The sequence below is a fragment of the Poecilia reticulata genome, chromosome 14 (genome assembly GCF_904066995.2).
Source record: "Poecilia reticulata chromosome 14, P_reticulata-male-v2, whole genome shotgun sequence".
Classification (NCBI taxonomy): domain Eukaryota; kingdom Metazoa; phylum Chordata; class Actinopteri; order Cyprinodontiformes; family Poeciliidae; genus Poecilia; species Poecilia reticulata.
In genome coordinates this window covers 12,823,877-12,836,416 of record NC_088843.1, presented here as the reverse complement: position 1 = coordinate 12,836,416, position 12,540 = coordinate 12,823,877, and the positions used below count along the sequence as shown (strand labels likewise).

The window sequence follows — 12,540 nt, the reverse complement described above, 5'->3', positions numbered from 1 at the left end:
TGTCAAGGGACAGCGCCAGTGGTGCAGTTAGTTAGACTTACTACCTCAATCCACTTGCTTTTCATGCAAATCCAAGGCGGATCAAATAAGTGTCCTAACCATCACCAGTCTGTTTAACACTGAGCTTTTCCTTTCTGGGTTTAACTTGCATGGCGTCCCATCCAGAGCAGGCTGCAAACTCTCCAACTGAACACAGATGGACACAGGCAACGGTTGCATTTTCTTTGTGTATCACAGCTTCTCCTCACAACAGTTTTTCTTGTTGGTTCTTTTGCCTCTGGCGATATTAGTTTTTTTTTCTTCAGGTTCTTGCTTGTTGTGCTTCCTGCTTGTTGTTGGCTCCTCATATCCAGCTATAGTTTTAAACGCAGAGACACGTTCTTGTTTTGGGACATTTCCATTACGTAATATAAAGAAGTCCTGTCGATAAAGACATCATGAGGTCTCTTTTTCCAACTGAAAAATAAACAGTTTAGTGTCCAGGATAGTCGTGCGTTGGAGCAAACAGTTTGGTCATTGAGGTTCGACTTGAGCAGCCTAAGCCTCCAATCAGAACCAAATCCACACTGTAATTTAGATTATTCTCAAAAATGACAGCACCACTCAGATCTTTGACATACAGTATGTCCTGTACTGACGGTTCTTAAAGTCAGGGCCATTTTAGAAATGTTGTAACACATAAAAACAAAAACAGGACTTAAATAAAAATTAAATCAACATCTTGGCTTGCACATTGATTGCTAATTGTGTCATAATTGCACCACTTTTTAACCAACTCACTAAAAATGCTTGTATGCTCAACCTGTCTACATGTCTTTTTATCTTTTGGGCAAGAAGTTGCAAAGTTTGAGAACCACTTCCCTCAATCAAGCTAGTTTTACCAAGAAATGTAATGCATTGACATATTCCTCTAATTATTTTAACCCATAAAACAAAATGAATAGCCTATTGTCTTTTTGTTCCTAGATCCATTTAGGGCCTCTTCTATTGGCCGTAACAGCTCAACAATGCAGGAAAGTAACTTTTTTCGGAGGTAGACTGTCACAAACTGTTTACGTGGGTGTGCGTTAGCAGTCGGCAGGCACTGACAGGTATTCAGCGAGAAAAAGGGGCAGACACTCATCTGGTTGTCACACCAGTCAGCTCACTTGTAGGCAGAGCTGCCATCACACCATTTCTTTGTACTGGGCTGAGTACTGCTCCGCCATAGAGGTGTAAATATTTGTTTGTACTGAGCCACTGTTCTTTTATTAATATATATATATATATATATATATATATATATATATATATATATATATATATGATACATTTTTAAGTGCGTTTTGGCTCTAGATTGAAAACCTTCCATCTTTCATCAGATCTATCTGCATTAGTAGATGTGCGTGCGTGTGTGTGTGTTTCTGTGTGTGTGCTGTGCAGATAGACTCTTTGAGTCTGGTAAACAGTTCCTAAGTGTGAAACATGTGAACTTTAGTGGAAGTGATCTATGGCTTTGAGGGGATTTTGATCTGTAGTGACAGAACCCAGTGTGAGGTCTGCTGTGAGACGAAGGCTTTTCTCGCAGTCTCTCTTATTTCTCACTCTTTTTCCTCTCCTGTCTGCTGCACCGCCAGCCGCTCTCCGAGAGGCTCCGGGCGCCACAATCGGGGGTGTGTGTTTTGTGTGTGTGTGCCTGCGCGCGTGTGAGGCGTTTGCCTTTGGACAGCTAAATGCCCTTCAAACGAAGACAGTGATGGAGAAAGAGGCTTCTTGGCAATTTCTTTTCTAATGATATACTTATATCGAGCGTGACGTGGCGCTGAGAGGCAGCTGCAGTTTCACCAACAGGCTCTGGTTTGTCCACCGTAAAGATCCGAAACAGGAGATGCTCGCTGCTTTCATCTTAAAACCACAGCAGCTCTTGCAGATGAATTGCATATAATATTAAAGACCAATAAGAGAATCTCAATAATTCATCCGAGCCATTGGTGCAACTGTGTAATTTTAATGGCTTAGTTGCCCCTGTGACCACAACGGAAACAACATTGAATATAATATGAGTGAAACTAGTCCCCGGGCCCACTCTGCCACGTAATCCAGAGCAAGTGATGGGCATCTGGCAGCTTGCAGTCCAAATCAATTTCCCACCTGTTTCATTTTATCTTACAGATTGAGTCATGAAAAAATAATTCTTTTTTTTTCTTTTTTCTTTTGCAGCGCTGCAATTGCTAAAAATAACATTATTTATTTAGCAAATCGAATGTTACACCGAGGAGTCCTCCTCAGATAAAGGGATTGCTGTTTCTGTAATTGCAAACCCTTAAAAATAATAGTTCAGGTGGAGTATACTGTGCTTTGAAAGCAGCTTGGCGAGCAGTGCTTTTATAACAGGTAAGAAAAAATTCTCTTACACCTGGAACAATGTTCAGACGCTGCACTTTACAACAATGACTAACAACTTATCCACGGACCTGCTTTACCAAGTGTGACTTAAAACGCGAAAGCAACGAGAGCGAAGAAGGTGGGTAGTTTTTTCTGAGAGAATAACTTAAAGCAGAGATACTGCTGAGGTTACAATGGCTTCAACTTTTTCACATTTTGTCACCTTACAAATACAAATCTCATCGTGTTTACTTTGGAACATAAAGTAGTATATAATTGGGGCTTTGGAGCAAAAGTAAATTAGGTTTTCAAAATATTTTACGAATACAAATCTGAAAATTGTTTCAGTCATTTATATCCAGCCTCCCTTACGCTGATATTCCTAAATAAAATTACAGCAGTCAGCAAACTTTTAGAGTAAAAACAGAAACAGAGAAATTTGGGTTTTCCTCTAGGATTTTTCTTAAAACTGTGGTGCTGGACTTTCAGGGATATATATGTATATACCATATATACATGTGTACTGTGTGTATATGATCAATTACATGTAGAGGAAACCCTAGACATTGAAAGAGAGTCACTGTAGTGATGAGAGTAAACCTTGTAAGAGGCACGGCAAACATCTACAACAAGGTATTATGAGGTAAGATGAGACCAAAACTTCACTTTTTGTTCCACATGCAAAACACTGTGTGGTGAAAAATTAAATCCACATCAAAATCAACATCAATCATGCTGATGTTTAGACAATGAGACTCAGCGGAGGCAGCATGATACTGTGGGGATACTGTTCGTTAGTCCACACCTAAATTCGATTGAGAATTTGTGGCATTTCCCAAATGACTTGCAGTGACATTAAAAAAATCTGAAAAGTACTTTCATTGTGTACAATGTGTCATTCTCAATTGGATCAAGAAAAAGAAAATTGCTATGCCTTCTTAGTAGACAATGTATTTTTCATTTTCCTAGATTTTTGTTCTGGCTGTGTAATGTTTTGTTTTGAGGGGTTTATTGCATGATTGACGCTTGATTATTAGTGTGTCTTCCTTGGTGCTCTGGTGAATTAGAGAGAGGACAAACGTCACACTCCACTAGTAGCAGCATTGTCCTTCAGACGGTCCCCCCGAGCCTGGCGAAGCGACAACCAAAGGAGACGTTCACTACCCTTCTCGTTTCCTCTCTACACCTTTGTTTCCGCTCTCTATCTCTCCCGGTCATTCACTCTTTTTCGTTCTTCCCTTTCTTTCGCGCAGTTGCACTATTTCTGTCTCTGCGCCGTCTCACCCCCGTCCTGACTGCCTGTCTTTGCCATCTTTCGCCTTCTCTTGTCTTTCTTCCCCCTCCTGCTAGAGGACACTCGCTGTAAGCAAAGCTCTCCACACAAAGGCGCACGCTGCACACCATCTTCTTGGCATTTAAAGGATGAGAATACAGCCAATTGTGTTGGAAATTGAACTCTCTAAAGCCTGCCTTCCCACCGCAGCAGTTCATTGTGGGTGAGTTCAGTGTCTTTGGTGAGCGGCTTGAGCTGTCCAGAGGTTGATGCCAGAGGGCGCCTATTGTTCCATGTTCCCCTGCAGTGTCCCCCCACCACTCCGCCTCCCTTCAACCTTCCCTTCTTCCCCTGACATTCATCTCGGGACAGAAAAAGAGGAAAAACCTGAAATGCGTGCAATTTGTCAGCGCTTATTTTTTACGAGATATGCTTAACCCGTCTTGTTTCTTGGACGGCGCAGTTCCCAAAAAAAGAAAACCTCAGGCTGGGACAAGGCCATGAGCACATGTTGCCGTCTGCACATACTTGTCATCATTCCCAGCACCCTTCCCATGACTCCAGGATGACAGGACAGACTGCGTGGGGTGGGAAAATAAAAGCTCTTTGGACTAGCCCCCGAGTCAAAATCGTTCAGTCTTTTTTTTTTTTTTTTTTTTCTTTTTACCACCTCCCGTTTGGCTGACTGACACATGATCTATGATCTAAAATGTGATTTTACTGTCAAACACAATTGGTAGTGCCAAGGAGAAAGTCGTGGTGAGGTGAAGAAAAAATGGCATCTCCTGCAAGAGAGGGGTATGAAGGCTGTGATGAAAGAGTGGCAGCTATCATTATCCACCAAAGCATCACAGTTTAATTTGTGAGCGAAAGCTGCGGACGGTGATGGATGAATCTCACAGCTCATACATGTCTTTTATGCTCTGCTCTGCCACACAATAATTAACCATCTCGCCTCATCACATTATCGCTCTCTTTATTGGCGCATTTTGCGGATATATACACATATAATCCACAAGGGACCTATTTAAAGCCTGATATATAACATGCATATACAATTCCCCCCCCCCCACTCCCCCGATTTCACTACGCACAAGTCACTTCTCAGCGTCACACCTGCTACACAAATCACCAAAAATGTAAGTATATATAAAGCAAATTAGTGCATAGCAATCTCAATTCTAAATTACACTCATTACACAGTTATAAGTAGCTGATTAATTAGGTCAAAAGTTGCACGTCACAGTGAGTTTGATTCCCACTCTGCTAAATATGCACCGGGTAACAACCTGCAATTTTCATCAAGTGTCAAAAGTTTTTTAGCTCCAAATATTCCAGGTAGTATGTATATCTTACTTTGGGTGATGCATACTCCAATGCGCGTGTTCTCCCTCACCTTTTTTTTTTAATTACACCATTAAGAAAGCTGATGAAATCCAAGTGTAACTTGCTTTCATATTTCTTTACAGTAGTTTGTAACCAGACAGCCGCCATTAGTGTGGCATTACAATGACTGTGTGACTGATTGTGAGCCAAATTCCTCCTTTCTTTGAATGATGCAAGTAATAGTAATGTGCAATAGTGTTGGGGACCAGAATAAAGGAATGCTGGCTGGATTGTCCCAGTCACAAGGCTGCTTTGTGCGAGAGAGCCACTGAGCGAGGCGCCGCATTAGAAGCCGTGTTCCTGGAGAAGAAGGGGTTTCTTGGGTTTTTATGTCTGCGCGAGGAAAGGGCCAAGGCTGTGCAAATTTGTGTAGTCGTTTCTTTTTTTTCTTCTTCTTCTTCTTTTCTTTCTTTCTTCTTCTTCTATGGCTTAAAGGGCTGGTTTTCTTCTTGGCAGACGAACAGAAGACTGCATTGTGTGTGCCTGTAATCTCTTTACCTGGATTGGCAGCAAAACTAGCAAGTACAGCTCCCAGTGTGGAATTGGCACTCAGGAGTCAATGTCACACTGAGCAGGCTGCATCGCAGGCAGCCGAAAACTGGTTGCGTTTCTGACAGATTGTGTGTATGGGTGACTGTGAGTTTTTTATGTGCAGGGCTTTCCAAAAGTATTGATATTCTGTTAACTTTTTCATTTTTTTTGTCACATTCCTACCACATATTTGTATGTATTTCATCTGAGCTTTGTGTGGCACACTGACACAAAGTACTGCACAGTTATGAAGTGAAAATAAAGTCATACATGAGCAAATACAGGGTCTTTTTTTTTTTTTTTTACAAATTGAAAGCTAGCTGAAGCAACGGGCCAGGGAAGGAGTGGATTATTTGAAGTAGCAGAGGTAACCATGGTGAGTCTGCAGGAGCTCAGGTGAAATGTTCTACTGAATATATCATGCAGTTAATAAATAAATCGGATGTTCACAGAAGAAAGTCAAAAGTTTGCCGCAAATCAAACGTTTTAAAAGCAGTTCTATTTAAACAAAACCAAAATTGACCATTTGACCCACTTGCAAATGCCAGGAACACCAACTGCCCTTGAACACATCGCCATGAATTTATCCATGGATGTTTCAGGATAATGCTGGGCTGATCGTCTTTTTGTCTGCTGGTAACAGTTGATTGAAAAAAGAACAGAGATGAACACAGGACAATACTGGGAGAAACCAAAAAGACATCAACTTCTAATTCCAAAATACTTTATAGATCCCAGGGGGAAATTAAATGTTGCTGTAACTCATATTAACTCAAATTCTTCAAGGAGTTATTTTTGATAGTGATGGCTGTTGGCAGGGAAGATCTATTGTAGCTGGCTGCATTACAGTGAATTTGAAGAAGCCTCTGAAGAAGACACTGTTTTCCCAAGACAGCCTCGTGAAGACGATGGTCTGGGTTGTCCATAAATTTCTTTCTTCAGTATCGGAACCAGGCAGGATGTCTTCCTCATCAACAGAAATTTCTCTGATTAGGTTCACCTTCCAGCAGATCGACTGAAAAATATTAGCTGTAATGCAAAAGTTTGTGTTTGAATGGGCTAGTCAAAGTCCAAAATAAAATTCAAAGCATATTGCAATACTGACAACTCTATAGATGATCAAGATCCAATCTGATACCCAGAGATCTGGCTACTGAGGTAGCCAATAGGGCTGCATAAATAAATCGATTCAGCGATATATATCGATATTTTCCGCCCTCGGAAAGTATCGATTTTTCATCCGCGAGTATTGATCCGTTAAACCATAGGTGTCCATAGCCTTATTGCTCTTTTTAATGTCTAGTTTGTTACGGCGTAGCAGCAAGACTCCGCCTCCCTTAGTCTCACTTTCCACTTGAGCTTAAAGTGCACATTATAAACTACGCACCAGTTTTTAAATTGTGTTAATAGGCCGAGTATAACCGGAGTTATGCTAAAATTAGTAAACCATATTTTTCCGATTGTCAGAGAAATGTCAAAAGCGCCGCCATTTCCCGGCTTTTCCGGTTATGTGAGAGGGAATGAGCTTCCAAACGTACAAAACGAAACATTAGATTCCTGTGTTTTTGGATATGTAAAATCTTAAATAAATAACGATGGGCTATATTTTGTTGCTCAGAAACAAAGTAAAGTTGCGCAAGTAACCGTGAAAGAGAAGCGGAAAGGAGTAGCGGCGCGAACGGAGCAGCTGCAAAAGCAGTGAGATCGCAACATTAATGCAAATTTTGACTGGTAGCATTCACTTCGTAATTAGTTTTTAGCTTGGCTGTATATAAAGAATTACCTGAAGAATGAACATGGGTTGATAACATCCGAAGCGGGCGCGCAGCGGCCCTGTGTTTTGAGCAGGAAAAACCCACAGCCGAAATCCGCGGCACAGTGAGGATTTCCATGATAACAATGGCTGATCGATCATTCTTATTAGCAACAGACAAATAGTATCAGAGACTGAGAGAACGATGAGATTCTGGCAGTCTGAGAGGCAGCTACTCAGAGATCCAAGCAGGGGAATAGCGGCGCTGCGTAGCTGCAGGGAGTCGATCACTTCGGGGTGAGGCGGAGCCACGACTTTAGCAGTTAGAAGGAAGCAGCTTACAGTCACGGCTAACTCCGGGAACCAAGGTGGAAATACCTTTTTCCCCATAGTCTAAAAGATGCATTTGTAGCTGCATTTTTACTCCAAAATGCAGCCACAGTGTCCAAAAGAAAAAACATAAGTGCAATCAATCATTTGCATATTGAGAGTCTACAGAGGCTGATAATCTCCCCACTCTGCTCCTGGATTACTGTTTAAACTTTTGAGTTTTATGTCAAATCCACATGAATTAAATGACAGAAACTAATTCTCTCACTGCATCTTTGATTTATTTTGTCCAGCTGCAGACTGTTAGACTGTCCAATCATAGTCAGGTATTGCGTAATTGGTGCTTTTAATCAGTTTTCAGTTGACTAAATTCAAGTCTATGGAACACAAAATGTCACTAAAATCACTCTGTCCTTCTAAAATCTTTCAGAAAATTGTAAAAATGCACTGAATCGTATCAGATCGTATCGGATCGAATCGGTCAACAAATATCGTGATACATATCGCATTGTGACCAGAATATCGTATATCGTATCGTGAAATTATTGTATCACTACACCCCTAGTAGCCAACATATCAACATATCTTGCGTGTGTTATGTAGCGATTATAGATGGTTTGTAAAGGGCAGTTGGCTGGAGTATTTAAAACAAAACCCACACAGCCTTGATTTAAAGAAACTCAATGTTTGAGCCGTTTTGCAGTTTTCTTGAAGTTTGTTCCACATTAAAGGAGCATAAAATCTGAATGCAGTTTTTCCTTGTTTGGTTCTGGTTGTGTTTCTGGGGATGCAGAATAGACTAGAGCCAACAGACCTGAGTGGTCTGGAAGACTGATATGACAAAGATCACACAAATTGGACTTTGGCCAATGATATTTCTCTCAGTATTGCTAATACTTGAAAATAGGGCAAATCTGAGTAGCAACATATTATATATGATGCTCAGTATTAACCCTTCCAAATTCCAACCCACACTTTTCTGGGTTCCGTGATGCCAGTCAAGATTTAGTGTTTTTTTTTTTTTTTTGGTAAAGACGTTTGAAAACCAAAACTTTTTTCCCACTTCCAAACTATGGACTACTTTGTGTTGCTCTTTCAGATAAAGCCCCAGTCAAAATATTTTTACATTTGTAGTTGAAAGCTGACAAATTGTGACACGGTCAGTGGGTATGAATATTTTTTCAAGGCACTGTATGTTTGAACATGTTTCTTTTTAACCTCAAAAGATAAAGTCTATCTTTGCATCCCCCAAACAATGCAGCCCAGCTCAGTCCAAGTTTCTTAGTATGCACAGAATGTGTTTTAAAACTATGGACAGATCTTAGCCTTAGGACACAGATGCTGCTAAAGTCACAAAGACTTGAAGAGCATGAAGTGTCACAATCCACCAACAAACTGACATAAATTTTCCCCTGTGGCCTGACTTGGTGGTGGGGGAAAAAATATAATTGGCCTCATTATCTTTCATCTCTTTGGCACATTACATTAATTATTTTCTACAAGGCTGCCACTTTGAGATCTGTAACCTGGGAAGCAAAACCTGCACCTCTACAGGTTTGAGTGTAGCTCGGTGAAAAGCGGCGGTATTTGACGTCACCACAATGCCTCATCAGCCACCGGTGCTAGGGATTGAACATGGCCGACTGAGCAGAGGATGTCTGTCTGCAAAGTGATTGCTGGCTCATTGACTGAGTAGGAGAGGAGAGTGGGGGATAAAAAGGGGTGGAGGGGGTGTACAGTTAAAGAAGAGAACAGGATGGAAAGAGGAAAAGCAGAATGAAGGCATGGTGATGGCAAGGAAGAGAAGTAAATAAAGAAAAAAAAAGAGTGGCTCAGTGGGAAGCTTCCCCCTGCTGGCTCCTCTGGCTGGAACCTGCTGCCGATGGCTTCAAAAGAGCGCCAGGCAGTCTAGGCCTCTGCTTCTAGCAATTAGAGATCACTCCAGCGGATACCTCCTGGCCAGCCAGCAAATCCCTCAAAAATACCCTCTGATTACTACTGTAGGACACAGGCTGTTTACCAAATGGATCTAGCACTGCTGAGAGTGAAGTTTGATAATGCCTCCCTTTATTCAGGCTTGAGAGGGAGCGGGGTCGTCTCAGTTTTAAAGATCGTTCTACGGAGAATGATTGTTTGATAAATTTATGCCAACGAGAAATAAATGTTAAGTTTAGTAATGTCTTTACATTGTACCTTCAGTCTCTGCTTCAATCTACATTGATGGGAGCAATAAAGGGACAGCTTAGATATTTTTGAAGTGAAGTTTTGTGAACATCTGAATAAAGGTTTGCTAGATGTTGTATCAACATGAGTTTCTTGACATGAGGAAACTTTCAAATCGGTGGAAGGTTAACAGCTAGTCAGACAAGGCCTTAGCAATTTAAAACAGGTTGAACTGAAACAGTCATATCCATAATATACAGCATACGGTTGGATGATACAGACTCTTGTAGTTTTTATGTAGCCAGAGCTACAGTTTGAAGAATTTTTATCCTCCTTTTAGTTTACAAGTGTAAAGCGTACACCATCAGGGCTATTGGTGTTTTCTCTGACTCCTCATTTGTTGGTAATTGATGCAAAATAATCCAATGATAGTATAAATAATCCATCTTTAAGCATCACCCGTGAAGCCACGGGTTAAGCTTTGATTGATTGTAGGTGGCTGTTGAAAGTGCAACAAGTAGGGATATTCTGTCACATCTAAGCTTCTAAAATTTGCAGGCATGTTATTGTTGGAACAGAGAAAAATAACCATAAAATAAATTCAGCTAAATTATTGCTAAATTATTTACCAGTTAAGAAATACAGCCCCAATACCTACCAAAACAAGTCGCTTTACTGCAGAGTCATGCCAGAGGTTGCTAACGTAATCAATACTCCAGCAGAACCTCCACAAATAAAGTTAGTAGAAGACCAAGAGAAGAATAGTTGACTCATGTTTCAGTTTAGAAATGTAAAATGTGTGTTCGCTGTCAATAGTAGGCCAAACGTGTAGATATGAAATGTATTCCAGTGGGGTGTAATTTAATGTGCGGTAAGTATAAAAAATATATAAAATGTACCATCATATTTTATCCAAAAAAATTGGAACAAAGGAGCAAATTGTAAAGGTACTACATGGTGAAAGAGTAAACATCACCATCCATCTGACTAGTCATCATCCTTCTAGTCACTTCTACATAGCATTTTTCTGCTTCAGCTAAGGAAACTATTACAGCTAATGATCAAAATATCCCAAAACCTTCATATTCCTTTTTTTGATGGCTGAAAGCCCCCACTTTGCATCCCCTCTTGTGTAAATGATGTTGATTTGATAGAAATTGTAGTGTTTCACACCTCCTGTGTGCCATGACTTGACTGAATGACAGAGTAAAACAATCAGCGGCCGTGTCTGATTTAACTCATCGCCACTGCGCTCACATCAAGCGGAATCGGATATCGTTGCACTTCCCCTTGCATCGCCGCAGCCTCCAGACACATTCCTTATTGTATTCTCTCCCCTTGACAGACCTGATATTAGCGATTAGTGTGAATGTCATTTAAATGGCAGAGCTAATCATACGCTCTGGGTGTACATCCACCGGAGGGGCCCCTCACCTTGGCCTAATCTCAGTGACGAAAGGAAATGATGTGTTTAGCCCGCTTTTAATAACTGCTTTAGCTCATCGGCTCCCAGGCGGGGCCGACTTTGCGGCCAAACCGTCTCCTCACAGGGGGGAGGCGCAGCGGGAAGTAAGGAGGTCTGGCCTGTTGCTCCCCGCTTCCTCCTCCTCTGACTCTTTGTTGTTGATCCGTATCCTGACATCGGCGACCTGAGAGGCTCACCTCCGAATCTACACCAGCATTAAATTAGCTGGGATTCTGTCGTCTGCAATGAGACACACTTGACAGATTGGTGATTAAAGGGTAGAGAATCCTCCTCTTGTCACCTGTCTGTTTTCTCCTGCTCACGGCTGACATCTACCCCTCAATCAATGTCCCTGTACTCATATGCGTCTGTGTGGAGTGTGAGGCGTGTGTCTGTGTGTGCACTTTAAGCCCAGGCACTGGATGGGTTTGTTTTTTTGCTTAGACTCTGCTGTGCTGGCCCTGCATGGCCACTGCAAAGGAAAGGAGGATGAAGGCAGGAGATTGTGGAAGAAAGCCTGGGGTTTTAATCTCTTCCCCATGTTTATCTCACCACCAGGAGACAAACCATGTGCCATTAAAAACATCAGCTACTCCCACTGGTTGGCAGCACAGCCACACCTCTGAAGACATTTGAAGGACACAATAAAAGGGAGAAAAAACATCTGCAGTTATGAAGGAGAGCTATGCCAGGATTTTACACATTTATCGGTAATGGATTTAGGTGGAGTTTTCCTCAAACACACAGCACACTGGTAGCATTTGTTGTGCACGCACTCACACTGCATATTTGCGATATAAATACTCTGTCTTAAAGGACGAGGAGAACTTATTTGAACAAAAATAAGCAAACATTTTCGGCCTCGGCTGCAATGGGGGATTCGGTCTCCTCAGGAAATGAAAATGCCAGCCTGGAATTGTCATCATATTGAGAGTTAGCACACCTTTGACCTTGTAATACCCCTACAGCCTCTCTATTTGTGACCTGCTTGATGCTCTTAGAAAGTGAAACCATCGGGGAGGATCTACTCTCACATCATCATTCTCAGAACACCTAATAGTGGATTTACCAAGGTTAAACCCCCTGTGAAATTGCAGACACCGTGACCTGGAATACTGAGTTTACATCTGCTCACACACACACGCGCGCGCAGACATGCTTGGGAACTCGCTCCTGCACAAGACTGTTTGTTGTCAAAGAACGCTCCCCATGGATAAACTCAGGCTCATCTGGATGAAATATAGCTGTAAAGTGACATGGTCAAGACATTAGAAC

General features: G+C 41.6%; 1 protein-coding gene across 6 annotated transcripts in view; it reads left to right on the top strand.

The window, feature by feature from the left end:
• Positions 1-12,540, top strand: part of msi2b (musashi RNA-binding protein 2b) — a 305,034-nt gene that overhangs the window by 169,519 nt on the left and 122,975 nt on the right. The window lies entirely within an intron of this gene.